Below are 25305 nucleotides of genomic sequence, written 5' to 3'. Positions count from 1 at the left end.
GCAGGGTACTTTCATAAACATTATCTCAGGTAATTCTGATCAGTATTGGATGTCTCTTTGCTCAGAAAAGCCCCTGCCCTTTCCCTCCAGGGCTGTGTCTCCGCTGGGTGACCATGACCCCTGCTCCTGTCCACAGCTGCCTTGTCAAGGATGGAGATCTGGTCCTTTCTGGGCCAATGAAATCCTCTCTGCCTGCAATTCAGAATTTTGAGCTCACAGCCACAGAGCCTGAACATTTTCAGCAACAGCTTCGAGTCAGAACAAAGGATAGGCATAGCTCAAATGAGATGTTCTACAAAGACTCCCTCTGGTGAGGTTCCTGAAATTGCCCTTCCCAAGGTGTGGTTGTTCAACTCTTTATTGGAATTTGGGAGAAATCTCGGCTTCCTTCCAACAAGTGTCCCCGATTTTGCAATTAAAAAAAAATTGCATAAGATAATGATAGCTAACATCTATTGAGGGGTTGTTGTGAGCCAGATGCTGCATTGAATGCTTGGCAGGTTATCTTGTCTAATCTTCACAACAACCTATGAGGGAGGTGCTCTCATAGTTCCTGTTTCATTGAGGAGGAAACTGAGGCTCAGAGACGTCACGCAACTGGCCCAGGGTCACATTGCTGCATAGGTGTGGTGGCCGAGCTGTGGACCCTGCCAGGATCTGGCTTTTATCAGCCATGCTTCACAGTTAACTTGAGATTATCTTCTGATCAAAGACATTTTAAAGTAAACTAATCAAAGTCAGAATTATGTACTCCATTCGAAGATGTGGGTGCTGAGGCTCAGAGAGGTAAGGAACTTGGCCAGGGCTGCACAGTTCATTCTGTGTCAAAGCCAGGATTCAATCCCTATGTGTCTCACTTCAGCTCCATCAGCTTTGTAGTTAATGCAATGGCTTCTATTGACCACTGCAATGGTCAAGGGAAGAAAGAATGTCTAAGAGACAAGAGGGGAGATGATTGACAGTACCACATTCTACAGCAACGTTAAATAAAATGATGAGAAGAAGACATTAGCTTTGATGAGGAGGAGATCCCTGATGGCCTTCAAGAGCACTGTCCTATGGAGAAAAAGGACAGAGGCTACCTTGCAAGAACAAGTGGGGGTAAGGACAGGGGGGACGGATGGGGGGGGGGGTAACTTGAGGATCAAGATAGGAAAGAAGGAATATCTTTAGAGACAGAAGAGAAGAATAAGTAGAGAAGGTCAGGAAGAAGAGGAGAATTGATAACTCAGAGAGGGCAAGTATGGGACCAAGAGCAATTCCACTCATTCACTAAGCATTTAATGAGCACCTACAATATGCCCAGCACCGGGGAGACAAGGGAGCAGCAAACGGGTAAGATTCATTTTCCTGGAACTGACAGATAAGAAACTTTATACAGATAAATAAAATGAGAATGATAAGAGTTCACAGGAAACAGCACATGAAGATAGTGATTAACATGCTGGGAGCAACTGTCGGTGGGGGTAGTTACACAACACAGTTACACCTGCCTCTCTGAGCAAGTGAGACCAGTAGGGTGAGAAGGAACTAGCATGTGCCAAATTTGGAGAAGGAAAAAGAATGGCCTGTGCAAAGGCCCTGAGGTGGAAAACGGACTAGCTGGAATTTAGTGGGCAGGAGGGAGGTTGGTGGGATAGGCAGGGCCTTGACAGGGATAAGAAAAAGGAGAATTGTTTTATCCTAAGCTGCATGGACAGCCATGGAAGGGACAGAATGACATGGCATGAATGATGTTTTAAGCAGCATAGGAAAAGAGCTTTGCCTTGAAAATATTGAGGAGGGAGGACTGTTCTTCAGACAGGAGGAAGGAGAGATGCTCTTTTTTATTATTTTAGTGAGGGGGAAGTTGGGCAGTCCTGGCGAGCCTTTCTGTCGCTGAGCCCCACAGGGGTCCCATCACACACACAAGTTGCCCCTTGCTCCCTTTGGTCACCACAGTGACTCATCACCCATTTGTCACCCCCAAGATTCTTCTCCACATCTCTTCTTTGCCAAGTCTTCTTGATTTAGAGTTTAACTGCTAATTTCTCCAGGGAAGAGAGAGTAAATAAAGTTTCTAGAACCTTACAAAGTCTGATCAGTCTCAGTTCCTGATCTAGCTTATAGTTCCTGAGTCTGTCTGAAATGATAAATGGAAACTTATCCTACTTACTTATTGCCATGTAACAAACCACCCCAAAACTGGTTTAAGACAATGACAACATTTATTTTGCTCATGAATTTGTAATCTGTGTAAGGCTCAGCAAAAATGATTCACCTCTGCTTCACTTGGCCTCTGTTGGGGTGGCTTGAAAGCTGGGGGCTGGATCCATCTGGGGGCTGGCTCCACTCAAGTTGACGCTTGCTGTCAGCTGAGCCTTAGCTGGACTGTTGGCCAGAACACATACATGGGGCCTCTACATATAGCTTGGGCTTCTTCAAACAGTTCTAAGGGTGAGTGTCCCAAGGGAAAGTCATGTGGAAGCTCTATCGTGTTTTATGGCCTCACCTCAGAAGTCATACAACATCATTTCCGCTGTATTCTATTTATTTATCTGTTTTTTTTATTTTTTTTAAAGATTTTATTTATTTATTTGACAGAGAGAGACACAGCGAGAGAGGGAGCACAAGTGGGGGGAGTGGGAGAGGGAGAAGCAGGCTTTCCGCCGAGCAGGGAGCCCGATGTGGGGCTCGATCCCAGAACCTTGGGATCATGACCTGAGCCGAAGGCAGACGCTTAACGACTGAGCCACCCAGGTGCCCCTGTATTCTATTTATTAAAAGTGAGTTACCGAGGGAGTGGAATCAGACTCTACCTTTAAATGGGAGAAGTATCAAAGAATTTGCAGACATGTTTATAAACCACTACAGGCCTGAATGGGATGGACTCTGTTTATTCACTTGATGGGTAGAGGGTGGGCACCTCATCTTTCCCCTCTTTTTTTTTTTTTTAAAGATTTTATTTACCCATTTGAGAGAGAGAATGAGAGAGAGTACATGAGAGGGGGGAGGGTCAGAGGCAGAAGCAGGCTCCCCGCCGAGCAGGGAGCCCGATGCGGGACTCGATCCCGGGACTCCAGGATCATGACCTGAGCCAAAGGCAGTCGCTTAACCAACTGAGCCATCCAGGTGCCCTCATCTTTCCCCTCTTTTAGACTCTTCCTTGGGAATCCAAGAGGAAAATTAAGCCTGGGGATATAGTCAAAGAAGAGCAGCCATTCAGGCTCTCGAGTTAGACGTACTTGGATTTTAATCCTGGATCTGCCATTTACCAACTCTGTGTTCTTAGGTAAGTCACTTAACCTTGGGTAAGCCTCCTATTCTTCATCTGTAAAATCACAGTATCTTCCTCATGGGGTCATTGTAAGGATTAAGTGAGTTAATAGCTGGGTTTTATATATATATGCTCAGAGCAGTGGCTAGTTCATAGTAAACATTCCACGTTAGCTATTTCTAATATGATTACTCAATATATGTTTATCAATATTTAACTCATGCTCAAGTGAGTTCTGGGATGGATGCTATATGCTGGAATTATGAAAATGAGCATGAAGGGGTTCAACCTTCCAGGAACCTACAGCTATATTCCTACAGGATTATATGTATAAAAATATAAATATATATTCATATTATATATAATAATATATAATATATAAATATAATATATCTTATATGTATTATATATAAAATAATATATATATGTATATATATATATTTTAAAGATTTTATTTATTTATTTGACAGAGAGAGACACAGCCAGAGAGGGAACACAAGCAGGGGGAGTGGGAGAGGGAGAAGCAGGCTTCCCACGGAGAAGGACCCTGATGCGGGGCTCGATCCCTGGACCCTGGGATCATGACCTGAGCCGAAGGCAGACGCTTAACAACTGAGCCACCCAGGCGCCCCTGTATATATATATTTTTAAGTAATCTCTACACCCAACGTGGGGTTTGAGCCCATGACTCCAAGATCAAGAGGCATATACTCCACCGACAGAGCCAGCCAGGCACCCCTGGGATGTGTTTTAAGCATGCAGGCAGAGTCCAGGCTTCAGAGTCAGCCAGACCTGATTCTCATTCTGGGTTTGTCTATAGTTTCCAGTTGTGGGAACTTGGACCCATCTTTCACTTTCTCAACCATAATTTTCTCAGTTGAAAATGAGAATTATGATAGTACCTACCTCACTGGGTATTGGTGAGGATCAAATGAGATAATCAGGGTAAAAAGCTTAGCACAATTCCTGGAGCATGGTAATTACTTAATACGTGTTAACTATTAATTTCATTTATCAGGAAGTAGGCTAATTAATGGAGACATTGCAGTCCAAGGTAAAGAGTGCTATACTGGATGGGGAAACAAGCTGCTAAAGGAGTCCGGCAGATTAACTTTGCCGGGAAGAATTTCGGAAAGCCCTGAGGAGGTAATGTTGGACTGGGTTTTGAAGAATGAGTAAGAGTTTTCTGGCTGAGAATGAAGAAAGAGAAGGCATTCCAGGTGGAGGGAAGAAGATCTGCAAAGGCATAAAGAGAAGGTGTTGACATGTTTGGCTGAAGGTGATAAATTCAATGTGGGAGTTTAAGGTGTATGGTATGAAGGGAAGGAGGCTGGAAAACAGAGTTCAGGTCAAAGCATTGGCTTATGTGGGAGAAACTGTAAGCCATCTGTAAGCTGGGGAGGGATTCGGTAGAGTGTGGAGAAAGGCCAGTAGTGAGGCTGGAGAGAGGTTTTATAGGCGGAACAGATAGGCTTAGGGGAATATTTTATGTGTGCATGTGGGGGAGGGCAGTGAGGGAAATAATGGCCATCTGCTGAGGAGTCAAGGGAGGAGGGCGGGGTTTGAGTGGATGGAACAAAGCTATGGGATGGGGAGTCCAAAAACCTGGCTCTAAACCCACCTGGTATACCGCTGAGTATCTCCATGATCTTGAGAGTGTCACACTCTCAAGACACTTATTTTTTTTTAAGATTTTATTTATTCATTTGACACAGAGAGCACAAGCAGGGGGAGTGGCAGGCAGAGGGAGAGGGAGAAGCAGGCTCCCCGCAGAGCAGGGGGACCCCAATGTGGGACTCGATCCCAGGACCCGGGGATCATGACCTCAGCTGAAGGCAGTCGCTTACCCAACGGAGCCACCCAGGCGCCCCAGAGAGTGTCACACTATTTTATCCTTAGTTTTCTATTGGTAAATAATATGGCTTCTATCGGCTACATATAATTATTGTGAAAAAGAAAAGAGGTAATGAGTAAGTGCTTTGTAAGCAGTAAACAACAAAACAAATATCAGAACTTATGTTATTAGGGAGGCGGTCAATTGCATGGAATAGCACAGCTAAAGCAGCGTTTAGGTGAGATGGAAGGTAAGGGTATCTGTTCTACTGTTCTGGGGTGAAGATAAACAGACACACACACACACACACACACACACCAGATAAATACAGTAATTTCCACACTAGGACTGGGCTGGGTCTACAGGAGGGCAATGGGAAACTCAGTTCCACCACCAGTGACTTTACCAGTTGTGCTATAAATGCTTTCACCTCTCACTTGGATTTAAGATCCAAATCTGGAGTCTTTGGCTGGGCCTCAGGTATCTGGGGAACCATCAGAATTTGTGAGTAAAAGTCATGCTGTAAATTTCTTGGGCCAGAATCCACAGTCTCTAGCCGACTCTCAGAAGCATCTGTGACAACCCCCCTTCGTCCCCCAAAGGTTAAGAGTCATTGAGTTTCTCACCAGAAATTGAGAAATTTCTCACCAGAAGGCGACAGATGTTCATTTTTAATTTTTGACTTTTCTAAACTACTTCATTTTTCGAAACAAGGACATGTTTCATTGAACCATGAAATGAAAAGTTTCATTGAAAAAAACTCATCAGGGGCACCTGGGTGGCTCAGTCAGTTAAGCGTCTGCTTTTGGCTTGGGTCATGATCCCAGGGTCCTGGGATCAAGCCCCGAAGGGAGCCTGCTTCTCTTTCTCCCTTTCCCTCTGCCTGCCGCTCCCCCTGCTTTTGCTCTCTCTCTCTGTCAAATAAAATCTTAAATAGAAAAGAAAAGAAAAAAAAAAACTCATCAGGGTTATCTGGATGGTGCCATAAGCGCCCTGTTTAGATTTCATCCTTATACCTCTTTGTATTAAACACAATAAACACAAATATTACTAGCTGTTATTTTTAAAAACCCTGATAGTGTCAGCGCGTGAGCAAACACACACACACACACACACACCATTCCATTATGCAAGGTACATCCCCTATTTTGTAAGGTAAAATGTCTACATTTCCTATAAACTACTGGCTTCAATGCAGTGAAACTTGGAATCGAAGTAGAGTAGACGAAGAAGAAAAAGGCAGGCAATTTCAAGTATTTCAGCTCAGACTTATAAAAATAATGTGTATATGTGTCAATCTTCACATGCGCTGCCGTCTGCCTTCTTGTGAACCCGCCAATGTGCGAGAGCCGTTGGCGTTTGATGCTTGAAGCGACGGAACGGAGGACAGGGTTAAATCCACTACCCTCTCCCCACGCACTCTAGTAATTACTCTATTTCCACGTCATGTTTCCGGGTGTGTGTGTCCCGACTCACGCAGAAACTGAAGTTCAAAGCAGGCGGGAGTCACCCATGTTCTTTTTGCTGTCCCCAGAAACCCAATTCTGGCGTTGGGCCCCCTGAGGATCTGGCGATACCTGGGGACTGTCTAACTGGTTGATTCCCACGTGGTAAGTGGCTTGCAAACTCGCCCCCACGTGGTGCCAAGGGCTGGGAAAAGGGAGAGCAGGCAGGAGAGAGCCGCATCAGGGGCATTTAAAGTGTCCTGACGTCACGCATTGCCAGGAACTCAGCTGAGTTTTCAGCAGGACATTCCGGTAATCTTCCCTCCCTCCCCCCGGGTTTCTGTGCCCAAGGCCGCGGCTCTTCTTCTGCTGTGGTGGAGGGAGGAGCACTAAGTGCTAGGAACAGCCAGAACTGGGGCGTTCCCAGCCTAATATTGGCCCCGCCCTTTACCCAGAGGCTCTTCTCATTGGCCAGTGGGTGGGGCTTCGGGTGTACTGTATACGCACCAGTGCTTCTGGGAGGCCGGGGAAACTGGCCGTTTCATGAATTATGCAGAAGCGGCGTGTCTCTGTCAGGCTAGGGCTGGGCGGGGATTGGCTGGAGGGGCTGTAATTCAGCGGTTTCCGGAGCTGCCGCGGCGTAGACGGGGAGGGGAGTCTGGGGTTCCGACGTCGCCGCGGAGCGAGCGAGCTCGAACCGGATCCTTGACGAGCTGCCCTGCTCGGCGCTCTCTCTCGGTGTCTGCCAGGAGAGGCCCCCCGGCCTGAGGGAGCCCCGCGGCCCGCACCCCGGCGCAAGCGCAGCCCCGGCCTATCGGGCCTGAGCCCGAGAAACAGGTGAAGGGGGTGAAGGGTGGGGCCGACGGCCCCCAGGCCTGGGGATCCGGAGGGGGGCGCGGGAGGGGCCGGGAGCCTCTGCAGTGTTTGGGGGAGTTGTGGATGGAAACTTAAGGGGGGGGGGGGGGGAATACGTGGAGACGCGAGGGTCGATCTGAAGGGACAACTCCCGGGATGACAGGAGCGGGCCTCTGAAGGGACAGGGGGCGCTGGAAGGAAGTTTCGTTCTTTGGAGAAAGGGCAGACGCCGAGGAAGAGAGAAAATGGGCTCAAGGGGGAAGACAGTGGGGCGAGGGCACTCCAGGGTGAGGGTGGCAGGAGTGAGGGACAGCCCCCCGACTTCCTGCTCCCAGAGGCTCTGGGGACGTTCCGGCCACAGGAGCAACTGTCAGGCCGGCAGAGATCACGGGCGGGAGGTGGGGGTGTTGGAAAGAGCTTTCTCCCCTCTCCCCGGCGGCGCCCGGCGGCTCCCGGCTGAGCCAATTCCTCGGCCTTGCCCTGTTCCCTCTCCTTTAGGAGCCAGCTGTGCCCCTCTAGAGGTGGGAATAGGTGTCTTCCTCCTACAGCCCCACAGGCTGGTTGGTTGTGGGTAGGATTATTGCATAAGAATCAAGTTTCCTGTAGGGAAATTGACAGTCTTGTACTCTTTATAAATTCCCTCCACTCTTTTTTTTTTTTTTCTAGATAAAACCTTGCTTCCCTCCTCCCCTTCTAAAAACAAAGCAAAATAAAACCCTCATCAAGCCAGTTCTAGAGAGAAATAAACTTCTTTCTTCCTTGACATTGTTCTTTTATAAACACCTGGTAAACTTGGCCAGAAGATAAATAATTGAGCCCTTGCGTTTACTGGATTGTGGTGTTGCTTAATTGCACAGGACAATGAACCAATCGAGTGTGGGAGTTTTCTGTCTTTGAGCCAAGATCTTGGGTAAACGCAGAGGGAAACAAAGACAGGCTGGCCTTGGCGAAGCCGAGCCTGCAAACTTTACCTGTGATTGGGGGGTGTGGTTGGGCTTAAGTTAGCGAAATTCAAACCATCATCCAAGTTGCTTTTTCCATGTTTAGTGCACATCTTTCTGTGTTACATCAAGTGTGTGTGGTATTGACACTTAAAAAAAAATAAAAATGTACATAATGTGTATCTGCTGGTTTTTATCATGTGTGCATCTACAGGCTATATTCTGTGTATGGGTTGTAACTTTTTGGCTGGCTGTGCTGATAAAGCATTGGTTGGAATAAATCAGAACTATAAATCATCTCAGTCTTTCATATGTGGATTTAGACTGTTATGACTTGATTCAGCCAAATTTCTGTTTTATATTAAATATGTCTGTGTTCCCTGAGTCGACACATTTATTTCCTTGTTACATGTGCCGGACTGGAACACTAGCAGAATTTTTGCTCAGACATTTGCATAGTGGGATGGGGAAAAGAAGTCTGGAATACTGAAAAAAAAAATTGTTGTAGATATTGGAGGGTTGATCTTAAAGTCTATATATTTGTTAGCATATCCACCACAGAGAACCACTAGCAAATTCACGGGTCTTTTATTTCTGTATATAGTACTTTTGGGAAGAATAACTGTTTAGAAATATCCACAGCTGTGACTTGCCTTACAAAGGGTAGATAGTTCGTATGACATTAACCCCATTTTATAGATAAGGAAACTGAGGCTAAAGGAACAAGGCTCTTGCCCAAGGCAGCAGAGTGTCATAGTGGTAGAACTTGTACCTTTGGCATATTTTGTGTTATTTTGACCTATGTTAAATATTAGATCTTGATTTACAGTGAGTGTAGACCCTGCTGGGAAAAGTGTCACTGAAATTCTCACATCTATCTGGACAGTGAAATACCACAAATAGGCTGTAAGACTCCAAGGGAGATAGCCAATAAACAGGTGCAAAAAGAAGTAGAACTAGGGTTTGCTTAGGTTATTTTTCCATCTGCTGTGTACAACTTGGGAAGTCACTAACTTCTTAGTCAGCGTAACTTGTCATCGGAATTTAGCTATTTGCTAATGGAGAGAGATAAAAATGCCATTTAAATCCAGAGTGCCTTGTGGCTTGATCCGTGATCATTTGTGTCTCTAGAAAGTTGCTTTCTCCTCCTGCTTCTGCTTGTCTTGACTTTCTGATGTGAGATGGGGCAGAGGTTGTGACCATTCCAGATGCTGAGTCCAGCACCTTTTTACCTTATGGTTTCCCCAGAGGTGGTGTACAGATCAACAAATATTTGCTTTTTGCAACTTTGTGAAAGTTGCCATGAAGAATCAGAGGCTTTGTTCACAGGACTTGCAGTCCACTGAGGGGCCTTGATAAATGCTTTATCCCTATAGGGCAACATGTCCTCAAAGAGGTGGTGAGGTGTTAAGCCTGTGCCATCCAAAAAGGTAGCTGTTACATATTAAAGTATATATAAGCACATCTATAGAACATTCCCATTGTCCTGGAAAGTTCTGTTGGACAGTGCTGCACTAAGTGCTATGGTCTTCAGAGGAAGGAGAGGTTACAAGGCCTGGAATGGCCTAGGAAGTCTTGCCAAAGGAGAGATTTGATATGGGTCCCAAATAATAGCTGAAATGTGATAGGTGTAAAGAATTTGGGGTGAGGAGGTATGGTGGTACAATAGGAACAAAATCCTGGTAGATTAGGAAGGTAAGGAGGGAGTGTCTACTCATAAGAGGCCTTGAAGGCTAGACCCTGGAATTTCAGGTTTTGTCCTTCCAAAGATTTGTGAGGCCAGGTATTGGTGTTTAATTATGGAGTGCCTACTGTGTGTCGGGCGCGTGCCTGGCATTGGTTAATTTGTACAAAGTAGATCAGTGCACATGGCCTAGGGGAGTTGTCCTTGGGCCTGAGCTTATAAGTTGGGCCAGCACCCAGAGAGGTGTTCTGACTTAACAGATTGATGTGTTTAAGTGCAGAAGTGTCTTTTAGGATTTTTAATTGACTGTAAATGGCCACTTACATTTTATGTCTTCCATATTTAAACAATTTTACTATAACTTTTGGGTCATTTATAAAAAACACCAAAAGAGCACTTGAGGATGTCCCCAAATCTTGAAGAAGTCCTGGTTCCTGGAGCAGCCTTGGTGAGATCCAGCAGGATGACATTGCCAGGCTGTTTCAGTCTTTGTCAGTTATGGTGAAAAGAATTAATGTCCCAGTTACACATTTGTCACTCGGAACCTCGGCTTACTATGGTGCACTTTAGGCTGGATGGCCAAATGATACTTTGGTGGTCAGTTGTTTGAAATGTCTCTAGTTTTGGGGGCGCCTGGGTGGCTCAATTGTTAAGCGCCTGCCTTCGGTTCAGGTCATGATCCCAGGGTCCTGGGTTCGAGCCCCACATCGGGCTCCCTGCTCAGCCAGAAGCCTGCTTCTCTCTCTCCCACTCCCCCTGCTTGTGTTCCCTCTCTCGCTATGTATCTGTCAAATAAATAAATAAAATCTTTAAAAAAAAAGTCTCTAGTTTTTAAAAGGAACAGCATGTGGAAGGATGAATTTCCGTTCTGCTCAGTTCTCATTATGTTAGGATTATCACAACTCTTCGGTCAGGCAGGCAAACGTTTTATTTCATTTTTGTTTTGTTTTAATTTATTTATTATCAGCAAACATTTTATACTGAAAGCCAATTACTATGCTAGGCGGTATCCAAGGGTAATGAAATATTGTTACTATTTTACTATTTTCACGGAACTAGAGGCATTGTGCGGACCAGGGTGTGAGTTGCTTCAGGATGGACACGGGGCAGGGGAGGTGACAGGATAAGAGGTTCACATCACATCTGATGCTCTGGAGTCAGATTGGTCTGGGATCAGATCCTGGATCTGCTACTTCCTCCTCAGAACTGAGTCTCAGTTTCTTATCTGTAAAAGTAGAGGATAACAGGGCCTATCTCTTAGGTCTGTTGAAGAGTCAATGAGATAATATAGGTAAAATGCTTAGCATAATGCCTGCCCCACAGTGAGAACTCCATAAATCTAAGTTCCTATAAAATATCCCAGAAAAGAGATTCATTCTCTTCAGGGGTGGGAAAAGGCTTTATCACAGAGGGGCTTTATCAGGTCGGAATGCCTATGAACGGGGTTTTGTAGGGTGAATGGGAATTCTCCCGACAAAGTTGAGTTGTGAACAGTTGCGTTCAAGGCCAGGAAACATGAATGTGTAGAGGCTTAACACAGCAGAGAGTGTCCAGGGATCTACAAGTGCAGGTTCTTTTTTTTTTTTTTTTTAATATTTTATTTATTTGAGAGAGAGATGAGAGAGCACACACCGGGGGAGAAGCAGGCTCCTCACTGAGCAGGGAGCCCGATGTGGGGCTCGATCCCAGGACCCTGGGATCAGGACCTGAGCTGAAGGCAGACGCTCAACCGACTGAGCCACCCAGGTGCCCCCAAGTGCAGTTCTTAATTTAGGAGGGCTGAACTGAGGGGAGAGGAAGCCGCTGAGCTACGGCCCTTCCCCCTACTCTGCTGTTCTTATTGGTTTCACATGTCATTAAAACTAAGTTGTTTGGTCCTGCTTACAAAAGAAATATATGCTATTACAAAACATTCACATTTGTAGAACTATAAGCTATGTGTATTTTATATATATCCTGTTAATAGTTGTATTAATGTTTAATGGTGTGTATATCTCCAGATTTTTTGCAGCTTTTTCTACTTACCAATTTATCTTGGACACATTTTTTGCAAACTTCTTTTTAGTAGCCTAATAAAAGAACAATAAGGAAGGCAAATCTACCCCCCAAAATACAATAAGGTTTGGATTATCTGGCTTTTCTTTCTGCTACCCCCACCCAGAAGAATAAATGACTCTTCTAATCACTGAACTTTTGCCTGACGTTTGGCTTTATAAGTACATTGGACAAGGAACTTATTTTGAACTTTCCTAAGGTAACACTGTAGTGTAAAAATGCTTGGGCCGTGTGTTCAAGGGTCTCATGATCCAAAGTTGCTATAGGAAGTAAAAGAATGGGCTGTGAGGTCAGACTCCTTGGGCTTTAATCCCAAATCCAGCACCCCTTACACTTTGGGTCAGTTGCTTTAACTTCTCTGGGCTTCAGTTTCTCTAGCCATAAAATACAAATACCAGGCTTCATTGTAGGGAAGTTGTGAGGATTAAGCAAGATAATGTGCATATATATGTATGTGTATATGTTTGTTTGTTTTAAAGATTTTATTTATTTACTTGATAGAGCACAAGCAGGGGGAGCGGCAGGCAGAGGGAGAGAGAAGCAGGCTCTCCACTGAGCAGGGAGCCTGATGCAGGGCTCGATCCCAGGATTCTGGAATCACGACCTGAGCCAAAGGCAGACACCCAAATGACTGTGCCCCTGTTTGTTTATTTATAGTAGGCAATATGCCCAATATGGGGCTTGAACTCAGCACCCCTAGATCAAGGGTCTCATGCTCTACCGGCTGAGCCAGCCAGGCACCCCACAAGATAATGTAAAGCACTTTGCACAGTGCCTGGCAGATAGCTAAAATTTGAGTGCTAATAATTAATATCATTAAAAACTGCAGTATCTACCTACAAAGTCAGGCAAGTTATGATTCATGGTAGCCATTAATGACCCAAAGGAAAGAAGGAGTAATTGGGAGATTCTAACCTAATAGGAAAAAACTAAATGAATAGGGACCAGGGGGATTTACATTGTGGTGGAGGAGATGGAGGCTGTCACGTAAAAGGAATAGGCAAACCGTAAATTCCTGTTTACACGAATGCCCATGTGATAGGTCTCTTTGCCTCTTCCAAAGCCTGTAATTGTGGGCCATTTATTTTAAGTAATATTTGACACATTAAAAATGTATTACCACTTAGGAATTTGAACAGTCCCTTGGAGTTCATAACACCAAAAGTGCACATGATGTTGAAGGTTTGAGGGGGAGAGGAGCCAGACACGGAAGGTGGGGCTGCATACTGTTTGGGGGTGTGGCGCATCCCAAGTGGAATGAATGACCTTTCTGAGGCTAGGAGGTAATTTGTCCCTTCATGTGTGTAAGTGAGTACGTTTTCGTGTGTGTGTGTGTGTGTGTGTGTGTGTGTGTGTAAGTGCGTATGTTTTCACCGGAGGAGTAGAGCTTTATTTTCTTGTCCTGTAACTTTCCTTCGCAAACGCATCTGTATTCAAAATAGCCTTGCGGTTAAGAAGAATCACTCAGCAGGGTGCCTGGGTGGCTCATTGGGTTAAGCACTTGCCTTAGGCTCAGGTCATGATCCCAGAGTCCTGGGATCGAGTCCCGCATCAGGCTCCCTGCTCGGCGGGAAGCCTGCTTTTCCTTCTCCCTCAGCTGCTCCCCCACCTTGTGCTCTCTCACTCTCTCTCTGTCAAATAAATAAATAACATCCTAAAAGAAATAGAAAAAAAAAAAGAACCACTCAGTTTCTCCCTGAAACAAGTTTTCTCACACTGGCTCTCCCGTTCGGGATCCGAGAACCCAGGAAAGAAAGGCCACCCTGTTGCTTCTAGCACGTATGTGGGGCAGGAGGAAGCCAGCAGAGCTTGAAAGAGAAAGTAAACCTTCTGGTAAATAAATGGCTTCCCTATTGTGGAGGAGGAGCACAAATTATTAGGGGGATGTTTGGGTAGTTTTTGTAAAAGACATTTCTGAAAACTGATTTAGATTAGCGAAGGTGAGCTCAATTTAGGAAAACCCTGCCCAGTCTGGTGTTAACCACCTGTTTTCCCGCTTTGTTGGTTGATTTCATTAGTTTTCGGTATCCTGACCACTCATTCTGGTTATGAGAAATGGAGGATTTGAGTCTGAATTTGAGCACCTGCTTAGGTGAAAGCTTCCTAAAATGCATGTTTTTCGAGTCTTTTCTAATGTTACTTTTGTTTTGCTGTTTAGCATATGCTGTTTCTATGACAGAAAAGCATAAGACTTTCCTTTGTTCTCCCTTTCTCTCCCCACCAAGGTAATCTTCAAAACCCCAAAGCCCAGATGTTAGCTGTGTAATTACCTCTCCTATAAACCAATCAGAGTGCAACATTGCATTGAGTTAGCATTAAAGTAGTCAATCTTTGAATTTTTTTCTACTTGTGGTTTAGACACGATAAATATTTAATCTCAGACTGATTTTGTCTGACAGATCAGTTTGGTATTTGGGCCCCTTTTTATCAATATGTTTAGGGAAAGCAAATTTATTGAAACGTTAACCAAAATAAAACATAATTAAGATGGTGACTGTTTATGCATAGGGGCAGATGGAACAATTGAAGCATTCTGGAGCCAAATATCAATATTTATTCTTTTTTTTTTTTATTATTTATTTATTTGAGAGAGAGGAGAAGGAGCAGAGGGAGAGGGACAAGCAGACTCCGGAGCCCTAGGTGAGGCTCCATCTCAGGACCCTGAGATCGTAACCTGAGCAGAAACCAAGAGTCGGACTTTTAACCGACTGAGCCACCCAGGTGCCCCCCCCTTTTTTTTTTTTTAATTCAGCGCACAAATAACAAATTCTTTTTTTTTTTTTAAAGATTTTATTTATTTATTTGACAGAGAAAGACACAGCGAGAGAGGGAACACAAGCAGGGGGAGTGGGAGAGGGAGAAGCAGACTCCCTGCCGAGCAGGGAGCCCGATGCGGGACTCGATCCAGGGACTCCAGGATCATGACCTGAGCCGAAGGCAGTCGCTTAACCAACTGAGCCACCCAGGCGCCCCTCCTTTTTAAAATTTTTATTTACTTTATTATTTTTTAAGATTTTATTTATTTATTTATTTGACAGAGAGACAGACCCTGGGAGAGGGAACACAAGCAAGGGGAGTGTGAGAGGGAGAAGCAGGCTTCCTACTGAGCAGGGAGCCCTATGCTGGGCTTGATCCCAGGACCCTGAGATCATGACCTGAGCCAAAGGCAGACGCTTAATGGCTGAGCCACCCAGGCACCCCTCTCTCTCTTTTTTTTTTAAAACAGGTATCACATTCTGTTTAATTTGGGAACTCCTGGGGGTTTTTTTGTTTTGGGGGTTTTTTAGAGAAGGAGAGAGAGAGAATGGCAGAGGGAGAAGGAGAGAGGGAATCCCAAGCACGCCCCTCGCCCAGCGCAGAGCTCCATGCAGGGCTCGACCCCATAACCCCGAGATCATGACCTGAGCCCAAATCAAGAGTCAGATACTCAACTGACTGAGCAACCCAGGTGCCCCACAAATATCAATATTTATTCTTAATTCTATGTGTTATTGTCCTTTTGCATTTAAGCGATAAATAAGAGTGGACTGTAACTGTGTAGATGCACATGGGACACCTTACAGTCCTAATAACTGTGTTGGAGAATATTGGGTTCATGGAGCCATCTGAAATTCCTGTTTCTCAGTGTACCACTGTGGTGCCAGACATTGATAGTGGGTGAGGTTGTGCCTGTTGGGGGGGCCGGTTTATGGGAACTCTGTACTTTCTGCTCAGTTTTGCTTTGAACCTAAAACTGCTCTAAAAAGTAAAGCTTATTAATTAAAATCCTATTTCTGCAGAAATATCCAAGGTGTCCTGGGTCAGAAGTGCTCTGTGTGATTCCACAGACTTCTGCCTCAGTTTACCCTAACCTTTACAATCAGGGTACCATTCTTATATACCCAGTGAGAATATCTTCCGAGTAGGGGAGACTGAGGCTGGATGTGGGGGATAGAGAAGACCCACACACCAAACAGTCTGTAGATTAAACTACTTCCCCTTTCCCCTAGGAAAGATGAATGCTAGCTAGTCTTAACCACAGATTTGCTGCAAGAATATATCAGTTTTGTTTTTCGGTTCCAGACTCCAGTTTTCTTTATCGTAAAAGCAATATTTTAGGAAAAAAAAAGAAAGAAAAAGTTTATATTAATCAGTACACAAAGGTTTGTAGTGAGTGGAAAGTTTTCTTTTTACCTTATCCTCTGAATTCTCTTTCCCAGGGACAGCTAGTTACCCATTTCTTATTTTTTTCAGAGTGATTTCATTTGTATGCATGCAAACATATTATTTTCTCTCTCTTTTTCCCTTCCCAAAGAATGTAGTACATTATACACATAATTCTGTATCTTACTTTTTGTCACTTTATCTCAGTAAACACTTCGTGTGAATATGTTTGTCTCATGTTTTTGTGTGTGTTTGTTTTTAAGATTTTATTTTATTTATTTATTTTTTTTTTTAAAGATTTTATTTATTTATTCATGAGAGACAAAGAGAGAGAGGCAGAGGGAGAAGCAGGATCCCAAGGAGCAGGGAGCCCAATGTGGGACTCGATCCCAGGACCCTGGGATCATGACCTGAGCCGAAGGCAGACGCTTAACCATCTGAGCCACCCAGGTGCCCTTTAAGATTTTATTTTTAAGTAATCTCTCTACACCCAACCTGGGGCTCGAACTCATAACCCTGAGATCAAGAGTTGCACATTCTTCCGACTGAGCCAGCCAGGCACCCCTGTCTAGTTTTTTTTTTTTTTAAGATTTTATTTATTTATTTGACACAGAGAGAGAGAGACACAGAGAGAGAGGGAACACAGGCAGGGGGAGTGGGAGAGGAAGAAGCAGGCTTCCTGCCGAGCAGGGAGCCCGATGCGGGGCTCGATCCCAGGACTCTGTGATCATGACCTGAGCCGAAGGCAGACGCTTAACGACTGAGGCACCCAGGTGCCCCCCTGTCTAGTGTTTTTTAAGATCTGCATAGTATTCTAGGCGATGGATGCCATCATTTATTTAGATTTTTCTTTTTTAAGTACAATCTACCCCCCCAATGTGGGGCTCAAACTCATGACCCCAAGATCAAGAGTCACATGCTCTACTGGCTAAGCCAGCCAGGTGCCTCTTGCTTTTAGTTTAGTTTTTTTTTTTTAATTTTAATTATTTAATCTAATGATAGTCATAAACTGCAGAATCTAAAGACAGAAAACAATGTTGTGGTAAATATCCTCATATTTGTCTTTGGGCACATATGAATAAATCTGTACATCTATACTTTTAATGTTTTAACCATCCTATGCATACGGTTTAGAAATGTAGCTTTTCAGTTAACAGTGCACATTCTTTTTTTTCTTTTTTTTTAAGATTTTATTTATTTATTTGACAGAGAGAGACACAGTGAGAGAGGGAACACAAGCAAGGGGAGGGGGAGAGGGAAAAGCAGGCCTCCTGCAGAGCAGGGAGCCCGATGCGGGGCTTGATCCCAGGACCATCAGGACCTGAGCCAAAGGCAGACGCTTAATGACTGAGCCACCCAGGCGCCCCAGAGTGCACATTCTTCTTCTGAAACTTTAATTCTGGGGAGAAATCTAGCTATGTCATTAAATGAAACTCCAGTCTGTCACTTGGGCAGGTAGGAATATTACAACTCCCCACCCTCACCCAGTGCCTACCACCCACTCAGGTTTTTTGAAAGCTTGCTGTTCATATACCTATGATGCTAGGGTCCAGGTTCCACTAATTTCAACCACTCCAGTCCTAAAGCAACAGGCTATTTTGTGTCCTTGGGCAAGTGGGGGCAGGAGCTGTTTTTGGTTTCTGTATTGTTCCCTTGGATAGGCTGCTCATTGATGCTTCTGTTTGAGGTGTCTGTAGGAGCCATTCTCAAGAGTGTGGTCCACAGATCCCTGAGGGCCCCTGAGACCTTCCACAAGGGGTCTTTGATATCAGAGCTACTTTCATGTTATTTGCATCTTTTACTTAGTTGGCATTTACATCTAACACTAGTTATTGTATGTAGTGCACTCACAGAAAGAAAAACTGACTTAAGAATGTCCATGATAGGTGGCACCTGGGTGGCTCAGTCATTAAGCGTCTGCCTTCAGCTCAGGTCATGATCCCAGGCTCCTGGGATCCAGCCCCCCCCTGGGGCTCCCTGCTCAGTGGGAAGCCTGCTTCTCCCTCTCCCACTCCCCCTGCTCGTGTTCCCTCTCTCGCTGTGTCTCTCTCTGTCAAGTAAATAAATAAAATCTTAAAAAAAAAAAAAAAAGAATGTCCATGATACAATAGTAAACAATATTAGTTTCTTTCCCTTTCAACTCTGGAGGATGTGTCTTTTTTGATATTCTGTGATGAAATGGGAGGCAGGCATAAAGCACTTCTGCACTCAGAATTATGGTGGTTGTCTCAGGGAAGAGCTCTTGTGGGAACATTTCAGTTATAATCTCAAACTAGCTGCTTTTTTTCATGAAACACAGTTTTTACTTTGAAAGAATGACAGACAAACCAACCGGAATGTTGGTAGACATTTCCTCAAAAATGAAAGAAGAGAAGCTGTCTCTTCAAGGAAACAACTGGCAATATTTGTTGCCAATGATAAAATTTAAGCTTTCGAGTGAAAATTAGAATTTGAGGAAACTTGAGAGAAAAATTGTGAGTTTGATGGCTTTCTCATATTAACGAATGGAATTTTTTTAGTAAAACAAATGTGATTTTTTTTTAAAAGATTTTATTTATTTATTTGAGAGAGAGAATGAGATAGAGAGAGCATGAGAGTGGGGAGGGTCAGAGGGAGAAGCAGACTCCCCGCTGAGCAGGGAGCCCGATGCGGGACTCGATCCCAGGACTCCAGGATCATGACCCGAGCCGAAGGCAGTCGCTTAACCAACTGAGCCACCCAGGCACCCACAAATGTGATTTTTTGATAGTTTATAACAAAATGTGTCGACATTTGGAAAGTCTGCGTGTCTCTGAGAGAGTGTTTTCCAAATGATTAGTGCACGACGTTACTAAATCATGCTTGGGGAAACATTCTATTCAAAATGCCGGGTAGACTAATGGATCTCATTGCAGCTGAGTATGAAAAGTTAATTGAGATCCAAAGGCATGCAATCCACATTGCATCTGATCTTTAAGAAACTACCACTTGTTGAATTTTGGTGTAGTGTTAAGGAATATCCAAAATCTGTAAAGGCTATTAAGATACTCTCCTCCCTTTTCCAACTGTGAAGTCAAGTTTTCTTCATCAAAGCAACATACTGCAACAGATTGAATGCAAAAGCAGATGTGAGACTCCAGCTGTCTTCTATTAAGCCAGACATTAGAGAAATTTCTAAAACTTTTAGTGTCACTCTTTCCACTAATTTTTTTTTGTTTTGGAAAATATAGTTATTTTTCATAGAAATGTTATTTATGTTAACATATAATAGGTTTATTATTTTTTAAATGAATTAATATTTTTAAAATTTCTGTTTTAATTTTTTTCTTTTTTTAAAGATTTCTGTTTATTTTTTTTGACAGAGAGAGACAGCAAGAGAGGGAACACAAGCATGGGGAGTGGGAGAGGGAGAGGCAGGCTTTCCGACAACGAGCTGGGAGCCAGATGGGGGCTCAATCCCAGGACCCTGGGATCATGACCTGAGCCGAAGGCAGACGCTTAATGACTGAGCCACCCAGGTGCCCCTCTGTTTTAATTTCTAATACAGTAAATATTGGTAGATATAACCTTCATAAATAAATGCTCTTTGAGGTCCTTATTTTTAAGAATATAAAGGGGTCCTGACGGCAAAAAGTTTGAGAACTCCTGGTCTAAAGATTTTAGTACAAGAACCTCCAGGATACTTGTTTAGAAAAGAAAAAGAAGATTTTATGGTTTTGACCCAGGAATCTGATTTAGTAGATCTAGGGTCATTTTAACAAGCAGTCAGGTATTCTGATGTAGGTGGTCCTTGGCTTGAGACATGATGCTCTAAAGAACCATAGCTATAAAGTCTTTTTTCAGATTAGCAAAGTCATGTCCACAGGGTTTAGAAATCATTGTTGTTTTGGAGATAAAGGTAAATGGTAGACATGTAGTTTACTGAGGAAAAAATGCTTTGGAGATTCTTTTTTCTTTCTTTTTATTTATTTATCTTTTAAAAGATTTTAAGTAATCTCTACACCCAATGTGGGACTTGAACTCACAACCCCAAGATCAAGAGTCTCATGCTTAGGTGCCTGGCTTGCTCAGTTAGAGGTGCATATTGCTCTTGATCTTGGGGCCCCTGGATATTTCTTTTTATTCTGTTTACTCTTCTTAGTATTTACGGACCTTAATATTAATCAGGGGTGGATTATGACTATCAAAAAACTCATGACTTTACTAGATTAATGTTCAGTCTTGTTTTATTGATAAACAATACATAAACATATTAAGACAGTTTCTGACTGCTTTGATTAATTTCAGACATGTCTTTATAATAAGTTTTAGACATGTCTATTTCAGACATGTCTTTTTTTAATATTGTTTCTTAAAGATTTTATTTACTTAATTGTTTTAGAGAGTGAGCGAGAGCGAGGGGAGGGGCTGAGGGGGATGGAGAATGGGACAAGCCGACTCCAGAGCCCTATACGGGGCTCAATCTCATGACCCTGAGATCATGACCTGAGCCGAAATCAAGAGTTGGATGCTTAACCAACTGCACCACCCAGGCGCCCCTTCAGACATGTCTTCATAATAAAGTTAACTTTCATTTATTACATGTAACATAAGTAAAATTCTTATTTTCCTATATTGCTTATATAACCAATTCAAGGAGGAATTTACTTGTCAGAGATGACACAGTAGAGATAAGACTTACAAACAGATCGTTTATCTCCACTAGCCTGGGAATTTGGAAGACTCCAAGTTTGTGTTCTGGCTGTACCATTATCTTTGTGATCACTTAACATTTCTGTCCTTATCTGTAAAACGGGAACAACAACCCATTTGATAGAATTGTTACAGTTATCTTGGCCACTTCAGGGTTCTCTTTGGTTGAGTGCTTGACTGGGAGATCCAATGTGAATTCATGCTTCAGGCCAGGTTCTATCTGGGTGTGATTCTAAGTATTTATTCTTTCTTTTTCTAAATCATGTCTACTACCTCACGTTGTTGGGTTATAATTTCATGAGTAATTGAGCATTTTCATAAGTTCTTATGTAGACGCTGATGGATAAGATCAGTTCTTTTCTGGGTGCTTACATCATGCAAAACTATGATGTACATGAGGTGACTTATTTTTCCAAGTATATTATTCATTTTGAGAAAACTTAATAGAAATTTTTTTTTAATTGGGGAGATAGCTCATCTATCTGGAATAAAATTTAAGCTCTGTAGGTCAGATTTATCTTTAAAAATCCTTTTCATAAAGCTCAACTCATACATTTTAAAAATTAATAGATTTTATATATATATATAAAATTATATATATATTTTGAGAGAGAGAGAGAGCATGCACAGGGGTGAAGGGGAGGGGCAGAGGGAGAGGGGGAGAGAGAGAATCTTAAGCAAACTCCAGGCCCAGCACAGAGCCCAGCAGGGGGCTCAGTCTCATGACCCTGAGATCATGACCTGAGCTGAAATTAAGAGTTTTGGATGTTGGGTGCCTGGGTGGCTCAGTTGGTTGGGCGACTGCCTTTGGCTCAGGTCATGATCCTGGAGTCCCAGGATCGAGTCCCGCATCGGGCTCCCTGCTCGGCAGGAAGTCTGCTTCTCCCTCTGACCCTCCCCCCTCTCATGTGCTCTCTCTCTCATTCTCTCTCTCAAATAAATAAATAAAAAAAAAATCTTAAAAAAAAAAAAAGAGTTTTGGATGTTAACCGACTGAGCCACCTAGGCGCCCCTACAGACTATATATATATTTTTAGAGCCATTTTAGATTCATAGGAAAATTGAACAGAAAGTATAGAGTTCCCATATACCTTCTCCTCTCTCTCCCCACAGTTTCTCCAATTATTAACATCTTGCATTAGTGTAGTACATTTGTTACTGTTGATGATCCAGTATGTATTTTTTAAAATTTTTTATTGTTATGTTAATCACCATACATTACATCACTAGTTTTTGATGTAGTGTTCCATGATTCATTGTTTGTGTATAATACCCAGTGCTCCATGCAGAACGTGCCCTCTTTAATACCCATCATCAGGCTAACGCATCCTCCCACCCCCTCCCCTCTAGAACCCTCAGTTTGTTTTTCAGAGTCCATCGTCTCTCATGGTTCCTCTCCCCCTCCGATTTCCCCCCTTCATTCTTCCCCTCCTGCTATCTTTTTTTTTTTTTTTTTACATATATTGTATTATTTGTTTCAGAGGTACAGATCTGTGATTCAACAGTCTTGCACAATTCACAGCACTCACCATAGCACATACCCTCCCCAATGTCTATCACCCAGCCACCCCCTCCCCCCCCCCCCCCACCACTCCAGCAACCCTCAGTTTGTTTCCTGAGATTAAGAATTCCTCATATCAGGGCACCTGGGTGGCTCAGTTGGTTAAGCGACTGCCTTCGGCTCAGATCATGATCCTGGAGTCCCGGGATCGAGTCCCACATCCGGCTCCCTGCTCGGCAGGGAGTCTGCTTCTCCCTCTGACCTTCCTCTTTCTCATGCTCTCTGTCTCTCATTCTCTCTCTCAAATAAATAAATAAAATCTTTAAAAAAAAAAAAAGAATTCCTCATATCAGAGTATGTATTTTTTAAATCTCTAGACCAAGTGGGCTCAAACTCACGACCCAGAGATCAAGAGTCGCACACTTCACTGACTGAACCAGCCAGGTACCCCATGAGCCAAAATAGATACATTATTATTAACTTAAGCCCACAGTTAACATTAGAGTTCACTTTGTTATACATTCTCTGGATTTTGACAGATGTATCCACCATTACAGCATCACATAAAATAGTTTCACTGCCTTAAAAATCCCCAGTGTTCCACCTATTCATCCCTTTCCCAAACCACAGTAACCAGCTTATTTTTACCGTCTCCATAGTTTTGTCTTTTGTCTTTGTTGGAATTATACAGTATGTAGCCATTTCAGATTGTCTTCTTTCACTTAGCAACGTTCTTTCAAATCACTCCATATCTTTTTGTGGCCTGATAGGCGCATTCCTTTGTATTGCTGATTAATATTCCATTGCCTATATGTACCACAGTTTGTTTATCCATTCACCTATTAAAGGACATCTTGATTGATTCCAAGTTTTGGCAGTTATGAATAAAGCTGCTATAAATATTTGTGTGCAGGTTTTTGTGTAGATACAAGTTTTCAACTAATTTAGGTAAATACCAAGGAGCATGATTGCTAGATCATATGTTAAGAGTATGTTTAGTTTTGGGGCACCTTGGTGGCTCATTCGGTTAAGTGTCTGACTTTGGCTCAGGTCATGATTTTGGGGTCGTGGGATCGGACCCTGGGTTGGGCTCTGTGATCAGCGGAGAGTCTGCTTGTCCCTCTCCCTCTGCCCCTACCCACACTCATGTTTTTTTTCTCTCTCTCTCAAATAAATAAATAAAATATTTTTTTAAAAAAGAGTATGTTTAGTTTTATAAGAAACTGCTAAACTATCTTCCAAAGTGCCTATACCATTTTGTATTCTCACCAACAATGAATGAGAGTTCCTGTTGCTCTATACCCTCTCTAGCATTTGGTGGTGTCAGCATTTTGGATTTTGACCATTTTAATAGGTGTGTAGTGGTATCTCATTGTCTTTTTTTTTTTTTTAAAGATTTTATTTATTTGACAGAGAGAGACACAGCAAGAGAGGGAACACAAGCGGGGGAGTGGGAGAGGGAGAAGCAGACTCCCCGCCGAGCAGGGAGCCCGATGCAGGACTTGATCCCAGGACTCTGGGATCATGACCTGAGCCGAAGGCAGACGCTTAATGACTGAGCCACCCAGGCGCCCCTCTCATTGTCATTTTAATTTGCAGTTTCCTAATGGTATATGAAGTAGACCATCTTTTCATATGCATATTTGCCATGTGTATATCTTCTTTGGTGAAGTGCCTGTTCAGATATTTTGCCCATTTTTAAATGGGGTTGTTTTCTTATTTTTGAGAGAGTTTTAAGAGTTCTTTGTATACTTTGGATATATTTAATTTTTCTTCCTTGAAACTTTTTTAATTGGCACAAATTTCTCTCCTAGAATTCCAGCTTATACAGAAACAAACTTCGGAATGCTTCTGGTTACTATACTGAGGACAGGGAAATGAAGTACTTACCTCCTCCACCTCCCAGATTTAATTTTCAAATTCTCCTGAGTCCAGATGGGGCTAGCCAGAGGGCTATAGTCCAGAGTATAGACTTAAATACTGATCTTTATGGTTAAAGTAATCTCTCTGCCCTTACATATAATACTGACCCCAGGTAGATTGGAATAGTGGAAAAATACTGGAGATTTCTAAATCTTTTTTGGGAGAAAAATCACTATTTCTAGAGGTCATTCTTCTAGGGCCCTTTTAAATTGCCTTTTTTGGGGGGGGGTATGTGTCAGATTAAGGGACAAAAGTCTGAAGATACTCTTCCAGGGGGTCGTTTCTTCTAGGGAGAAAAGTAACAAGAGTGAGTGCCTATGTGATTTTCTCGGTGGATTTGTCTTGGGGTTCAGAAACATTAACCTAATTGAAGGAAGGACTAGGTATGGTGGGCTGGAGTGTCACCAGAGACTTTTGCATTTACCACATTGAAAGGCTACTGTCACCATTTTGCTCACCCTTTAAGTGGTATTGGACACAGTTGAACACATTTTTTCTTAAAACACTCTCTTGGTTTCTGTAACAACATATTCCCTTGGTTTTTCTTCAGTCTTGCTGGTCTTTCCCAGTTTCCTTTCCTGGTTCATCCTCTACCTGAACACTAATGTTTGAAGGGTCCCAGGCCTCTGGGGCTTTCTTTTCCTTCCTTTTTCTATATTCTGTCCTCAGGTTATCTCATCCATTACTTTGGCTTTAAACATCATCTCCATTCTGGTGATTTCCAAGGGTGCCCAGGCCTCTCCAGGCTCCCAATTCCTGTGTCCTGCTGCTCACTTGACATTTCCCTTCGGACAACTTGTAGTTGTCTGTTTATCTTGTCTAAAACATAACTCTTAAACTTTCTCACCAAAGTTTGTGCCATTCTCCCCACCCAGTTTCCCCCCATCTAAATAAATGGCATCATCATCTACCCCACTGTGCAAATCAAAAATCTGAGAATATCCTTCATTCCCCTCTTTTCTCATACCTCTGCTTCTCTTCAATTATCTGCAAGTCC

At 43.2% G+C, this 25305-nt stretch overlaps 1 protein-coding gene across 2 annotated transcripts in view; it reads left to right on the top strand.

Annotated features, from left to right (window-relative positions):
* The first annotated feature begins 6639 nt into the window (after positions 1–6639).
* Positions 6640–25305, top strand: part of STAT3 (signal transducer and activator of transcription 3) — a 72961-nt gene continuing 54295 nt past the window's right edge. The window contains exon 1 of one of the 2 annotated variants that reach the window (XM_044921700.1): positions 6640–6700. The gene's annotated coding sequence lies outside the window, so the exon portion shown is untranslated. Of the gene's footprint in view, positions 6701–7050; positions 7373–25305 lie in introns of those variants that run through there. The other variant, XM_044921699.1, reaches the window with a different exon arrangement.

This window comes from Neomonachus schauinslandi, chromosome 15, assembly GCF_002201575.2.
Source record: "Neomonachus schauinslandi chromosome 15, ASM220157v2, whole genome shotgun sequence".
Taxonomy (NCBI): Eukaryota; Metazoa; Chordata; class Mammalia; order Carnivora; family Phocidae; genus Neomonachus; species Neomonachus schauinslandi.
Note: the sequence above shows the minus strand (reverse complement) of the source record. Positions and strands in the feature narration are given on the sequence as shown.